We start from the raw sequence: 15401 nt of genomic DNA on the forward strand, positions 1-15401 counted from the left end.
CTGGCCAAGGCAATGCCATGGCTTCAGAAAGACTCTTTAGTCGAAGTTGGCCAGTGTTCTATTGTTTGCATCTGGGACAAGGCCAGTAGAAGTCGGACATCTGCCCGTTGTGTTAGCTCTTTGGGCGCCAGTGGGCTGAAGCGCATTCTTCCACTGGGGATTACGTCGCAATTCCTTGAAAGGGGGAGGGACTCGCCCACAGCGCTCTGTCACATCTGACATTTGGAAGACGAAAATCCCTTTCGAGTTCCAAGTGTAATTTTGTGGGTGAGTTCACTTTGCGACCAAGCTAGTCTATAAAGGCAATACCTAACCAAGCTCAGGCATGGTTGTCTCAGTAGAATAGCTAAATGGGAGGGAATTTGGGGATCCCATTTCTAGCCATGCCTAAGGTTGTACTGATCCAAATGGCCACTCCATGCTGGCTCCAAAACCGGGGGTGGGGGGGTGGGGGGGGCGGGTGAGAGAGAGAGAGAGAGAACTACAAGAAGCAGGGGTGGTGCTGGCAAGACACAAGAAGTTGACGCTCTTCTCATTCCTGTCACCGACGTTGCTCTTCACTTGTTCCGGTCGTTTAATCCGATGGCAACTGATTCTTAACCCTTTCAAAATTTCACTGCGCACGTCTTTCCATTTCCCACCACTGTCTTTAACTAGTGAGTTAATCTAAGGCACAGTTTTCCCGCATCAAAAATGGGGAGTGTCCCAGCTACATCAACCAACTCCCCTCCCCAGACAAATGGACTACAGATGACAGCACTGAAGATACAGCCTGGGGAGAGGGTGGGTCTGGCCAGACCACCGGGGAGCAAACTAAGAGGGAAAGAGAGAGAGAGAGAGAGAACCACCACCTGGCCCATCAAGCATCAAGGACTACATTGCTGCTCAGAGTAGCCAATGCACAGAGAACACTCTGGGGCTGGCGTCATCATGAGACACGATGCCCCCTTACTGACCCATAGCACTATGGGGGACAGTACTGGAGACACAGTGCAGGAATTGCGCCTGGTCTGACCCTGCACCCCCTCCCACCCCCAACCCCCAACCCCCGCCCCCCACACACGGAGTGAAAACTATGGAGGATGCACTACAGAGCAGCTAGGGGAACAAAGCAAAATGGAGTCCCTGAGGAATCCCAAAAATAGACTTTGGATTTGGTGCACAGGGCTTGGCACCTCACCAGACCCGATTAGAAAACATTCATAAGGGTAAGCAGACAGACCTGGGGTTATTTATAGGTTTTTTTCCCTTTTTTTCCCCCTCATGTCTATCCATATAAGATAGGCAGGATAACCAATCAGAAGAAGAAAATAACGGAGGTGACTGCTCTAGGGAGAAAAGGGAGAGGAGGAGGTGGGAGAAAGGGAGGGGAAAGCCAACAAACCCAGGGACAAAGGAACAATAAGAGATCTAAAATTGATGGTGAGGAGGGTGTAGAATGCCTGGAAGGGTGGGATCAAGTGCAGTGTAGCCAAGAGAAAGTGCTGAGAGCCGAATGAAGGTCAAACACGATAGTGGGACAGGAGGAAATTAAAAGAAATAGAGGAAAAAACTAGGAGACACAGACATTTACAGATGTGTAAATATAGGCATACTCATATATTAGTATATTAATATATAAGTATAGGGATATAGGTCTATGTACATATATGTAAATGTTAAGTGTTAAACTAGCAGATGGACATTGGGACTCTACTCAAGTGCTCCCTCAACACAAGAAGACTTTGTTCTAATAACATGGCATTCCGCGGTGCTCACCTTTCTTACCAGATTGCTAAAGTCAAAATAGATGCATAAGCAAATGTGGTGAAGAAAGATGATGGTGCCCAGCTACCAAAAGATATAGCATCTGGGGTCTTAAGAGTGTGAAGTTAAACAAGTGGTCATCTAGCAGGGAAGCAAAGAAGCCCAAATGGAAGAAGCACACCAGTCTGAGTGATCACAAAGTGTTGACAAAATCAGGTATCAGGCATCAGAAGACCCCAAACAAACAAATATGTCAATGCAATTGATGGGGGTCAGAGGGGAGACCTGAAGCCCGTAAAGACAATTGGACATCCCCTCACAGAAGGGTCACAAGGAAGGAACGAATCATCCAGGGTGCAGCATAGCACCAACAGTACACACAACATTCCTTCTAGTTCTTTAATGCTGCCTCCCCACCCCCACCCCCACTATCATGATCCCAATTCTACCTTACAAAACCGGCTAGATTGTAGCATGCACACTGGCACAGATAAGAGCTCTTGACACATGGAATCCAGGAGAGATAACCCCCTCCGGAACAGTAATGGGAGTAGCAATACCATGAGGGTAGGAAGAAGGTGAGGGGAGCAGGGGGAGAAACGGGGAGCTGACTACAGTGATCAACATATAACCACCACCACCACCAAGGGGGATGAACAACATAAACATGGAAGAAGGGAGACAGCAGATGGTGTAAGATATTAAAACAATAATAATTTATAATTTATCAGGGGTAATGAGAGAGGGAGGGTGGAAAAGGGAAGGAAAAAAGAGGAGCTAATACCAAGGGCTCAAGCAGAAAGAAAATGTTTTGAAAATGATGGTGGCAACATATGTATAAATGTGTTTGATATACGGATTGTTATAAGAGCTGGAAGAGGCATCAATGAAGTGATTTATTTTTTTAAAGGGGTGGATTGTATGTACAGGGGTCCAAAAATTGTAGGAAAAATACATTGTCATTTAATTCCATCTTCCATACATTTTTGAAACCTATTCAAAGAAGAATAAGTTGAAAGTATGGCTGCCAAAAATGAAGAAACCTCTGATAAGCTAAAGGATCAAAATGCGAAGCTATTATTGTTTCTTGGCATGTCCTCCATCTCCATCTACATACTTCTGAGGGTGGTGTTTCCCTCTCGCTAAACCTTCCCCAAAGACATCTGATCTCTTCAACTCATACAGCATCAAAGCAGCCAGTTTGGGCTCCATTGAGGGCATCCAATTATGTTTATTTTCCATGCTCTTTGGGCTTGGGGAACAGAAAGAAGTTTGAAGGGGCAAGATGAGGGCTGGAGGTTGGAGGGAACAGGAGTTCCCAATGAAGGTGCCTTCCGTTAGGGGGAAACCTTCTCAGAGCCGCTCTCTTGGTCTGTTCCTCATTGTGTTAGTCAGGGTCAACCAGCAAAACCCATTTATAGACACTCATAGGTGTGTAAGACAGAGTTTTATACACAAGAGCAATTGAATATTGGAAACATCCCAGCCCAGTCCAAATCAAGTCCATAAGTCTGGTATTAACCCATGTGTCTGATACTGATCTATAAATTCCTCTTCGGACTCACAAAACACACGCAATGAGGCCAAATGCAGTATGATCACAGGTCAGTGGGTGGAAAGTCTTGTGGATCCAGTGGCGGTGTAAGCATCTCAGTGCTGGTAGGAGTCTCCACATGGCTTCTCCAGCTCAGAAACACTCTGGATGCCATCAGCCTGTCTCTTGTGGCTTGTCAACAGGAATGTCTAGGCGGGACTGAGCAAGTGTCTCGCCTCCAGTGAGCTATTTATCTCCTTAGCACCTCCAATGAGGTCATCAAGCTGTGACCGGATTGACAGATAACTCCACCCCTTCACTCATAAGCCTCAAATTGACAACAGATTATGTAACTACCACATTCATAAATGCAATTTTCAATTTTCGTAAAACCAGGTTCCTTAAGCCCTGAAGATGGCTTTATATCCTTCAAAAAAAATCTATCAAGAAAACCCACTTTGGTGTCTCAAAAAATAGTCAATGTAAAAAAAAATAGTCAATGTAACCTTTGGAGTTGGCCTCGCTGCCTTGGATTTAACAGGCCCAGCAGATCCCCTGGGAAGCCCCTGCCATGGCTGGACCTTTCTTTGAAGGCACCATAAAGAGACTGAGGCAGGCACATTGCGGAGAGAACGTGTCTAGAGCTACCCAGGGATTGCAGCAACCACATCTCAGCACCGTTTGTTGGGAATGAGCACACACATGGATGAGCTGCAACCGGAGGGGTGATCTTTTCTGACTTACCCTCGTATTATCGTTGACCTCATAGGACGTTGAAGATGAAAGTGCTTCATACAAGAGGGTGACACATAATAATCGTGTAGGAAATGTTAGTGGTTAAGAACCGTGATGATAGTGGGGTTTAGGAAGAGCTTAGGACCATATTTACCATTTAATAATGGCTTGACGAGGGATGAGGAGTAATACTCAAGCTAATGCTATTATTTTCTGTTCTAAGGAGATTTGAGTTAGCTTCTTTGTTCCAGCCTATTCACAGGCTGTTCCCTGTGAAGTTGACACATGCCTTTAGCTGACTGCACATAGTAGCTTCAAGTTCAAAGGCATCCGTTTTACTGTCCTATATGTCCTTGCTCTGAATACCCATTGGCCAACTTTTTAAGTCTCTAAAGGGTTCCAAACCTGGCCTTCGCAAATAGCAATCGCCAATAGCGTCCAGAAAAGCAGAAGGCAGGGTATGGGGGTCTTTGGCCTTCTTATCAAAGAACCACAGCTGGATCTAATTCAGAGCTGTCACTGAAGAAAAAGAAAAGCGGATAGCCTTCCCTGGTCCTGTGTCCGCAGTTGCAGATGGTTCAGGCTTTGCTCAACCACTTGCAGCAGGAGATTCAAGATGGGGCGTTTCGATGAAGGAAAATCTCCCAGAATGCTCCAGTGAGAAACCAGTCTCATAGGAAACAAGGAAAGGATGTCATCCCAGCTTGCAAGAGTGACAAGGCAGGTGTTTGGAAATCCTTTATACCTTGCGTCGCTGATTTACACTCCCTGAACCTCAGTTCCTCATTTCACAAAGAGGTGAGGTCAGGGTGGAGTTATCACGATTTGGAGGGCCACTGCGAGAAGCAAATGAGATGTTGTTGGGTAGTTTGTATCATGCCCTAAAACTCGTACCAGTTGCCTGCTGACCCATTGTGACTTCTGGAGGCCCTGTGTGCCTCAGAGAAGCACTGTGCTCCACAGGGCTCTCTTTCTTTTTTGTTTTGTTTTGGCCAGACTTTTAAATTTAATATTCTGTAGTTGTTTAATACATACTTTAAATGGTCTTAATGGGTGAGGGGGAAAGGGGAGGCTCTAGCAGATTCCCAAGGAAATGTCAGAACATATTGGGCAGCATTATCCTTTGTTTCGGGGTTACTGAGTGACCAGCACTTTCCTAAGTAAGCATCTGATCTCAGATTCTTCACCCTGAGAGTCTTTTGGGGGGTTTCAGTTTGAAGACACTCTGAAATCTTAAAGAGAAGCAGAAAACCCTACCACCCTTCTAATATCTAGCTGGGCTCTCAATGGCTGATTTTTCAGAGTCGATCACCGAGTCTTTCTTACAAGGCACCACAAAGTAGACTTGAACCTTTAGCTCTTCTGTTAACCTCAGAGGGTGTCAGCCATCTGCACTACACAGGGATTTCCTGACATGCCGAGGAAGTGGCCAAGGTGTGGAGCTATCTTTCAGAGTTCCTCTGAGGGTCACGGTCTGGGAGTGAGAGAAATGGGGCCAAATAAATGCTCCTTAGTGATGTGCCCACTCAATAGGACTTTCCTAAGAAGCCCTTTTGTTGGTGTAGAAACGGCCATTCAGTTGGTCCCAACTCATAGCAACCCTATGTACGACAGAACTACACCCTGCCAGGTGCTGGGCCGTCCTCCCAATTCTTGGTAGGTTTTACCCCATTTGTAATCATCTGGGTGGATTAGAAAAACAAATCCACAGAAACTCATGTAAAAGAGAGAGTTTTCTATAAAGGGTAAGTGCACATCAAGAAAACATCCCAACCCAGGGCTGCCCAAGCCCACAAGTCCAACATTAACCCATATGACTGACATCAATCCACAAAGTCCTCCTCCATCTCACAAAACATGCAGCATGACGCTGACTGCAGGAGGAAAGCTGAATCAGTGAATGTGTAAACATCTCAGCGCTGGCAGGGGTCTCCACATGGCTGCTCCAGCACCAGGGCTGCATCGGGGTAGGTCCATGTGGCTTCTCCTCAGGGATGTCTTGCAGGAAGTGTGCCTTGTCAGCTGAAGCAGGGGACTGGCTAAGGCAGTTGCACCCTGGTCCGACCATCACAAAGCAAGAGACGCGAGAACTCGAAAGGTGAGGCTCACCGAGCCATTTATCCCTTTGCCCTTCAATTAACCCCAGCAGTGTTTATAGGCCAGGTTGGCACAAAAAACTTTAACTAACTCACCATTGTTGCAGCCACTGCAACATCTGTCCATCTCTAGTCTTTTGCTCGTTGGGAGTGCCACTGGCATCTCTGATGCTGAGTGCCAATCACAGCTGGAAAGTGGTAAGGTGGGCATCAGGTCTGAGCTTCCTGGGACCCCATATATTCTCCTGGCTTTATTTATCTGGAGAGAAGATCATGCATATATGCAAGGACCACGTCAACTATACACACAAATAGACAACATTCAAGAAACTGTAACAAAGTACTTATCCGAAATGTTGTACCTTACCTCCATTAGGGAGGAAATGAAAGAAGTGAGCCCATGCTACTGCCGTATTCTGCTTATGCAACGCCTCCTTCCTCTTCTGCAATCAATAGCTCGCCTGGCTGCCCTTGAACTTCTCAGGAAGCCCTTCCCTAGCCCTCCGGGGAGTCTGCACTACAGCACAGATGCTCTCTGAGATTAGGAAGGCTTTTAAGTCTGGTCTAAAAAATAGGCCTGTCCTTTGTCTCAGACCATTACTCCTTCTCTTCCCAAGGTTGGAGGATGTGATTTCCCATTCTTCATTTATATTATTTTGTTGGGGGTATATGTAGATTGTCAGCCTATCTGTCAAAGCTCCGGCTTGAGGACACCAAATAAATTCTGGTCTATGCATCAGCAGCAATGACGACTACTAGAATAAGAACTAAAGACATTTCTGGTTTGAAAGGCAAACAGATCTCCTTTTTTTTAAAACCCCTAACTTAGCCTCTCTTTGGGTGAAACATATTTAATCTCTAAAATAACCAAAGTTGAAATGTTATTACTGAAGGGACCATCTCAAAATATAAAAAGTAGAGAACTTGCCTCAAGCAACACTTTCTTCCTGTGGCACGGTCAGGGTGTGCACCCAGACGGGCTGGCTTTCAAACCAGGCTGCCTTTTGCTTAGCATCCCTCACCTGATGTGGCCAGGGGTCAGTCACAGGGAAAACTCTTCAGGGTCACACGAAAGTCCTTGGCTTCTGGGCTCCAGCTGAGAAGTCCCATGTTTTAAGGTCCAAAGGAAACCCCCATATCAAATATAGCTTCAGGAGGACAGTTATTAAGTCTTAAAAGGGACAAAGACACAACACAAAGAATCAGACACATCGTCCAGCGGAAGGAGGCCACCATCATGGTGTCCAAGGAGTCATAGCCACAGAGCTGCTGAAAGGACACATGGACCACAAAGGAAACACTCATCATTCATAAATTAGTGGCACCTCGGTACATCACAGTGACAGCTTGGACCACAGAAGCCGGAATTGAATCTTATGTGCCTAGCATGCATTGGGTTAGGCTGAGGAGTCTACAAGATTGGCCCAAGACTTATTCACAAAGGCAGATGGAGCATGGCTGAGAAGGCATGACTCATGGCTACATGGCTCCCCACCCCCTAATCCCATCCTCAAAACGCTGATACCCACCAAGGCCTCTCAAGCAAACCTCTAAGGGACTTTGCCCCTCCCTGGACTGGCTAGAGAGAGGTGAAGACAATCCACTTCCCAATGCACTCTGCCTGAAGGCAACACTGTTCTCACACCTACTTAACGGTTAGAGGAATCCAATGGAGGCTTAATCCACTTGGGGAGGCTGCCTAGCGATTTGGGGTTTTCACTGTCATCCATATCCTTCTTCAAATGGGCCACTCAGAATATCAATTCTCATACACCCGTATGCACCACTCCTTCTTTGGTTCAGGGATCTATGGCCCACTTCCCATTCTTCCCAACATGCCCAGGTGCCTTTCTTCCACTTCCTGCCCCTACCTCTCTTACTCTTCTAGCTGTAGAATAAACTCACCCTCTGGCATCTACACAGAGGTCACCTTGTCTCTCCAACTCTCTCAAGAAAATAATGCATTCCTTCATCTGCCTTCTAATGGATCTTCGTGTGTGGCTCACTAACTGAACCTATGTTCTTGTTTTAGTTGGGTGGCATCAAAGTCATTTCCAACCCATAGCGACCCCATTCAAAAGAGAAGCATTGGCCTCATCAGCATTCCTAGCCGGGAGCTTTTGCAGCTGTGGTCACCCAGTGTGTCTCTCTCAGTGTCCTGGGTGGGCGGAAGCTAGCAACATCTTGGTTAGCAGCTGAGAGCGTAACTCTTGCATCCATAGCACTCCTTTCTGATTTATACAGACAGATTTTGGATCATAAGTAGTTGTTGTCTGTCTGTCCCCAGTAGTTTACGAATTGCCCTCTGTCCCCACTCGTTCATGAATGCTAAGAGTGATATTTTATTATTCTTTTTATCGATGCTTCTCTAATAAGTTTCTCATATTAACTCAAACTCACTGCCATTGAGTCAATGCTGACCCATAGCAATCCTATAGACAGAGAAGTGCTCCTGTGAGTTTTCGTGGACACAGAAAGCCTCATCTTTCTCCCAAGGAGTGGCCTATGGGTTCGCACTGCTGACCTTATGGTTAGCAGTCCAACTCTTAATCCACACACACAGTGAGCCTTAAAAACGGCTGTTTTTTTTTGCAGATGATAGCTTTCATGATAGTGTGTTTGGTGAATGGCTATGCCCTTATATGGAATATAACTATGCTCAACATCTACATGTCTGAACTTCCCTGGACACCTTGGATTGCCAAGCACTAGACTTATGGAACATAATCGTAATCAGCGACCTTTCCCTGAAGGATTGAGTGATCTCTCTCTGAGAACCTGGGAGGGAGTTCCCAGCAGGAGAGTACCAAGCCAGAATTCCAGGGAGGCCCCTTCTGCTTAATGGTAACTTAATTTGTAACTGAAAATGTTCTAACTTTTCCAGAAATAATTCCGAAATTAAAACTATGGTGATCTGTATTTCAATTCTTGAATTTTCAGTAAAAGGAAAATCTTTGTAACGAAATGAAACAGGTCCTGGTCTAAAAGTGAGCATCCTATCTCTGAAACACAAACCTCAGCTCACTTGGAATTATGTCTTCCACCTCAAAATGATGATTCATCCTCCAATTATAATTAAAATACCTAACAGCTCTGATCATAGAACTCTTTAAAAAGGAAGTTGAACTCAAACTATGATCCCATCCCAAGAATAAGCATGGGCTTTCTCAACTCTCCCATTAACGAAGTGTGATTTTTCTACTTCGTTTCTTCAGCAGAAACAGATGCATATTCACGCATGTGGGTAGTGTCATACAAGCCATGAAACATTAATGTTCAATGGCTCACAGTCACTACCCTTCAGTTCATGCTAACTCGTAATGACCCTATAGGACAGGGTAGCATAGCACCTGACAGGAGTCGAAAACCCCATCTTTCTTTCCAAAGATGACTTCGGACCTTGCCACCCAATTCAAAGTGACCTAAAGTCCCCATTGAATACTTCCTCAATAGCAGACATGTTCTTACATGGGGTCTTTGGAAACCCAGCCACAGCCCCTCCCATCCACAACCAGCCCTTCTACCCCCTTGGACAGAAAGAGCTATGATCTCAATTATATTTGGTTTCTAACCTTTCTTGCATAGAGATAATATCAGATTAATCTGTTGAGCCAAGTTGTCTTATTCTTAGCACAGACAATTATAATTTTGACCCATCCGGGATGACATAATTTAATGAGGAGAAACGATGTCACACGAGAGCTGAAACCCCAAAATATGTGCTAGTGTGTGCCCTAAATGCAGCCAGGTAGACTGGAAAAGGAAAACCTGTGGGCTTCAAGTAATCGTTTTACATCCTGACCAGAGTGCAAATACCATGCCACACCATCTAGAAAGAGATGCGGCAGAACAGAATCTCTTTGTATGTCCCCTCCTCACTTATCCACATGGTGAGTTTCCAATAACCCGGTCCTTATGTGCAAATTCACATTACATAGGAATGGAAGGTGAACAAGGTCAGGTCACAAAATGGCGAATGAATTCATCATTCTGTAACTGCCAAATTACATGATCTAACTGCCAAACTGCTAAAGATCATGGCCCAGCTATGCTACACATAACTCTAGCCTTCACAGCCAATGCCACTCTTTCGTTAGTGCTAGATGTACATCATTCATGTGTAAAATAGTCAGATAATAGTTTTTTTTGTTGTTGTTTGTCTTGATGAAATGTTGGGTATTAAGATAGTTGTAAGTGAGGAGTAGATATAGTTGGAAGATGCTCCCATGTTCATTTGGAGGCTGCCATGTTACACGTTACTTAATCTACCATCTATTTCTTTCTCTGAAATTTCTGTTCCCGCACCTCTTCTCCAGGCTGAAAAATAAAAGCAAGACCAGCCTGTGCATGAAATTGTTTTCCAGATCTCAATGGAGGAAGCTTTGTTTTCTCTTATTGAAAGGACAAGAGTCATGAAAGTTGTAGAACAGCTCAAAACTGACCATCCGTGAGCCATTTCCAATACATAGCGTCCTTGTAGGACAGAGTAGAATGGCCCTGGTGGATCTCTGGGATTGTAACTCTTCATGGGAATAGGTAGCTTCATCTGTCTCCTAAAGAGCCCCAGGTGGTTTTGAACTTCTGACCTTGCACTTAGTATCCCGAGACAGAGCCCATTAAGACATTAAGGAACATGTAAAGAGCTTTAATGACTTCATCTTAACCAACAACACCTGCAGAGACCTCGTTCACAAACAAAGGCACATACATAGGTAGCAGGGGTGACCTTTTGGGGGGTATCCGTACCAACCCATAATACCAGGAAGATTTGCTGTATCCAATCTGGCTGGAATGCAACAGCAGGACATCCTCTGAGCACAGAGGAGACATGGGCTCAGAGAGAACTGGGCCCGTTTCCTTGGAGAACCTGTGAAGAACTGGTGATTCTACCACAGATGAATGTCCCTGTGCTCCCCTACCCCCTGCCCAGACTGTGGGTGATCTGTGATCATAAGCCCCAGAAGAAGCAGCATCATTTCTCCTTCCAGATCGCCTTTCAGCAGAACCGTTTGGGAAGCAGTCATGGCAGGTGCAGGTAGTGGTTGGGCCTGCTTTGCCCTCTGTTTTCAGAGTTCCTTTCTGCGTTTCCCTAATGGCTGCATTTTCAGAGATTTTTCCTCATCCTTGAAAAGGATGTTCCCGGGTGTGCTTTTCCCACGGGGTCACTCCGCGCCCGTTATGGTTCTCCACCAGGACTTTACCACCTCCACTCAGCTCTCAATTGAGGACCCAGAAATTAGCCCTGACACATACTCTAGCAGATGGACTGCAGACAGCATGCAGCTCTGTGGATTCAGTGGAAGAGGAAAGAGAATTTGGGAACGCTATAAAAGGAAGCTGATGGCTGTAAAATTGAGAACTGACCCCAGGAGGATGCCGTGCCCGGGAATCCCTTACTGCTGAGGCCCAGCCTGAGGTGGATGGAGCCCGGTCGGGCAGAGGGGAAGCTGTCCAGGTGCATCAGAGTCATTCAGTGCAGGTGGAAAGAGCAGGGAAGAAACTTCTTAAAGAAAGCACCAGATCAAGGCTGCATCTGTGCTTCTGGGGGTTGAGGGAGTGTGGGCCACCGTTTACAGAGAAGGAGATTCTCAGGGAGAGAACACGGGCATGGGATTGCGACTGCTTAAGGATTGTGTCGAGTTTAGAGTTTGAGAGCGAGACTATTTTGTTTCCATGGCATCTAGGTTTCACTTAAGTTTTTACATGGATTGAGGGTGTCAAAAAGTACTGCTACTCCAGTTGCAGTTCATTGGTGGTTGTCTTCCCAACTAACCGTGTTTAAGCCCATCTCTATAATCAGTTGGTGGCTTCAGAAAAGTTTCCTCAAGAATATACTTGCCCCAGTCTCATGAGGACACCTCCAGAAAACAGACCAGTCAAAACAGTGGCTTCCAAAGGGATCTGTGGGGCCAGATAAATCCAAGGCAGAAAAGTCAGTGATTGTGGTAGTTACACCATCGTTTGTCAGTTTGAGGATTTAAAGTGTAGGGGTGGAGTCTAGCCTGTCAATCAGATCATAGCCAATGAGGCCTCTGTGTGGGCATGGCCTTCTCCTGAGGATTCTGGGACCTCCTGCATTTCCTCATTGGAGGCAGGAGACTCTCTCTCTCTCTCTCTTGGCTCACACCACGTGAGACATTTTCTGAGTAGAAGCCACATGAAGCTATCCTGAGGCAGTCAGAGTTTGGGAGCTGAAGGAACCATGTGGAGACCCCTGCCAGTGCTGAGATGCTTACAATGCCACCAGATCCATAAGACTTCCTACCCACTGGCCTGTGATCCTCCTGAATTTGGCGTCATTGCATGTATTTGGTGAGTCTGAAGAGGAATGTATAGATTGGTATAGGACATATGAGCTAATATCGGATTTAGGGGCTTGCTCTGGACTGGGCTGGGATGTTCTCTCAATATTAAACTGCTCTTGTCTATAAAGCCCTGTCTTATACACAGATGCGTGTTTATGAATTTGTTTCTTTAGTCTACCCAGACTAACACATTGCTCTTGGTATATGTTGAGGACAAACACAGACCCATCACAGAGGCTTAATATAAAAAGACTAGAAAAATTGTGACAAAGATTTTGGTTTTTCCTTCACAACAATGCCCATTCTTCGAAGGTGTCTAGGGATTTCCGATGGCGTTTCTTTGGGACACCATGCCCCACCCGCCAGCCCTACAGCCTAGGTTGTGTCCCGTTGTACCCTCTTTGGTTTCCTCAAAGCCAAAGAGCATCGCAAAGGAACAAGATTTGAGTTTCCTTGGGGCTGTCAGAGCTGCCATGTGCATGAGACCTATATCAAAGAGCATAGATTTATTCCGGGATGGATTAGAGAGGTCAGGATCCCTTCCTCTTCAGAAGGGTACAGGCCTAAATCGATGATGTGTTGAGGAAACAATAGCTTCAGATTTTTGACGTTTTTGTTTAATACAGACTCTATCACTGTGTAGAAATACTTTGAGAATTTTCCTTGTCGGCTATGTGACCATAGACAATATTTTTTAAAACCCCTTAAATTTCCCAGACCTCCGTATTTCCACATCTATTGACTAGTAGTTGTAATAGTACCTACTGCTTAGGATTTTTCTGAAGACTGAATGTGTTACTATTGGTAAAAGAACTCGGTGTGACATATGACACAGCAGGTTTGCAAGCAATAACAGCCACTTATCAATACTTACTGCCCAGGTCTGATGGCATCCAAGTCTAATTATACTACATTCAATTTTCTATTTCTCTGAAATAGTGTCTTGCCATGTGATAGGCCTTTTAAGGATCTCTGGTGGCACAATGGTTAAGGAGCTGCTGAGCAAACCGTCTATGTTTGACGCTAACCAGTCACTCCACAGCTGCAGTTCTCTTGCCTCAAGAGTACAACCTTAGCAACCGTATGCAGTTGTTCTGCTCAATCTTGTAGAGTGTTTGTGAGTCGGAATCCACTGGAGAGAAACTCATTTTAAGTCCCTCTGTCTACTTTAAGTTGTTGTATGCCCAGGTAGACTTAGGAAGTCATCTTGCAAAACCTACAAACTCAAGATTCATACCAAAAACAATGCCTCATATTCTCTCTCTAATGCCGAACTGCCGACGCACATATGCCACGTCCCTGGGTGATGAGAAACAGTCGCCCAGGTGGAGACAAGATGGCCAAGCCCAGATGCGGCAGGATGGAGTAGAGCAGGGTCAGAGTTTACTTTATCTTTATATCTCTTTGTCTCTGCTCAGAAAAAAAAAAAGAAGAAACGGTCCCAACTTCCAGACAGCCATGAAAACAAAATAAACAGGCATGTAAATGAGATGGATTTTGGATGTGGGTTTGTATATATTGGCAGGAAGAGCAGTGAAACTTATGACTCTACTTTCTTATTCTTCCCCGCCCCCCTTCTTGTCTGTCCCTCACAGTGCCAAAGGAATGATTTTTAAAAGCACGGGTCCATGTTTTTTATCCTAATGTTATGTCCAAAGGGGCGATGACCTTTCGTTCAGTTAGTGGCTGTTATACAACCAGCCAGCTCCAAATGGCAGCAACTCCTATCTGGTCACAGATGATGTAGGAGCCCCAGAGCTCTTGGGTTCCATTCCAGTTCCATATCGCTAACCAAGTCTGAACATGCTGAGGCTGTCGATCACTTCATGCATTAAAAGAATGTTTAGCTCTTACCAAGTTCCCATCAAACAGCACGGTGAGTCTGGTAGAGGATATTATTCAAAGATAGTTTTATAACACACTGACCCCTAAAGCATATGGGAGTTCTTCCAACTCCGTGTACCAGGACTGGGAGAAGCTGGGGTGATTGGAGGTAATTTTGCGGTGGTGCCTACAAAGAAAGCAGCCATCGAAGCAGCCAGGTGAGATGAAGCGCACTTAACCCGAAATGAATGGGACCCCCACAATTCCTATCGTGCCCCAACCCTCCAGCATTGACCGTTCCATTTTTGACTACTCTTTGGGGTCTATCAAGTTCTGAGCCAACTTTCTGAGAGGGAAGAATGACGCATTCTTGGCAAGCAACAACAATCAAAATGCTGACATTGTGTAATTTATGTTCTGATGCTGGTTGTGGTTGTTTTGTTTATTTTCGGGAGAAAAATGGAACAGAGTAAATAACTTCCACTGCCTAATATTTTTCCAGCCCTTACCTGATATACTTACAAAAGCATTATCTATTTTCATGCCAAAATTTTGACAGGAAGCTGAAAAATATGGTAAATAATTCTGATCTGCTCCTTTCTCCAGAATTAAGCAACTTGGAAAGTCTCCATGCCTCTAACCAAATTATCTCTGTTTTCTTTGGATGTGTCATGATGGGTGGTCTAAAACTTCCCCATTAAAATAAAATAGTCATGTAAAAGATGTACCCTGATGAAAATGCATATTCATGAAGGTTTTGATGATCTGTATCTGTTGGGAACTTGGTGTCATAATTCACTCATAGCTTTCTAATCCCCCAAATTTCGAATAGAAGAATGTCATCTTTAAGTGAGAATATCTATTAGAATTGATGTAACATTAGGTTGGATCTGTCCAAAAGAACCAAAGAGGACTGACTTCTCTTAAGATAAGGGTGAGGCAAGGAGGTCTCATGATATGGCTACAGAAAAAGAAAAGAAAATTTTCAAATGTAAAAATATTTACTGTCTAGACATTCTATTAAATTTTTATTTGCAGCAACAAAAACATCATGAGTTTAAGACCTCCATGTGTGTCATGACTGTTAACTGCTGAACCCAAACTCAATGCTTGTCAGTGACTTGGCCCAATGGAAGTGCATTTCTCCCCCAAGCAAAGTCA

The sequence above is a fragment of the Tenrec ecaudatus genome, chromosome 10 (genome assembly GCF_050624435.1).
Source record: "Tenrec ecaudatus isolate mTenEca1 chromosome 10, mTenEca1.hap1, whole genome shotgun sequence".
Taxonomy (NCBI): domain Eukaryota; kingdom Metazoa; phylum Chordata; class Mammalia; order Afrosoricida; family Tenrecidae; genus Tenrec; species Tenrec ecaudatus.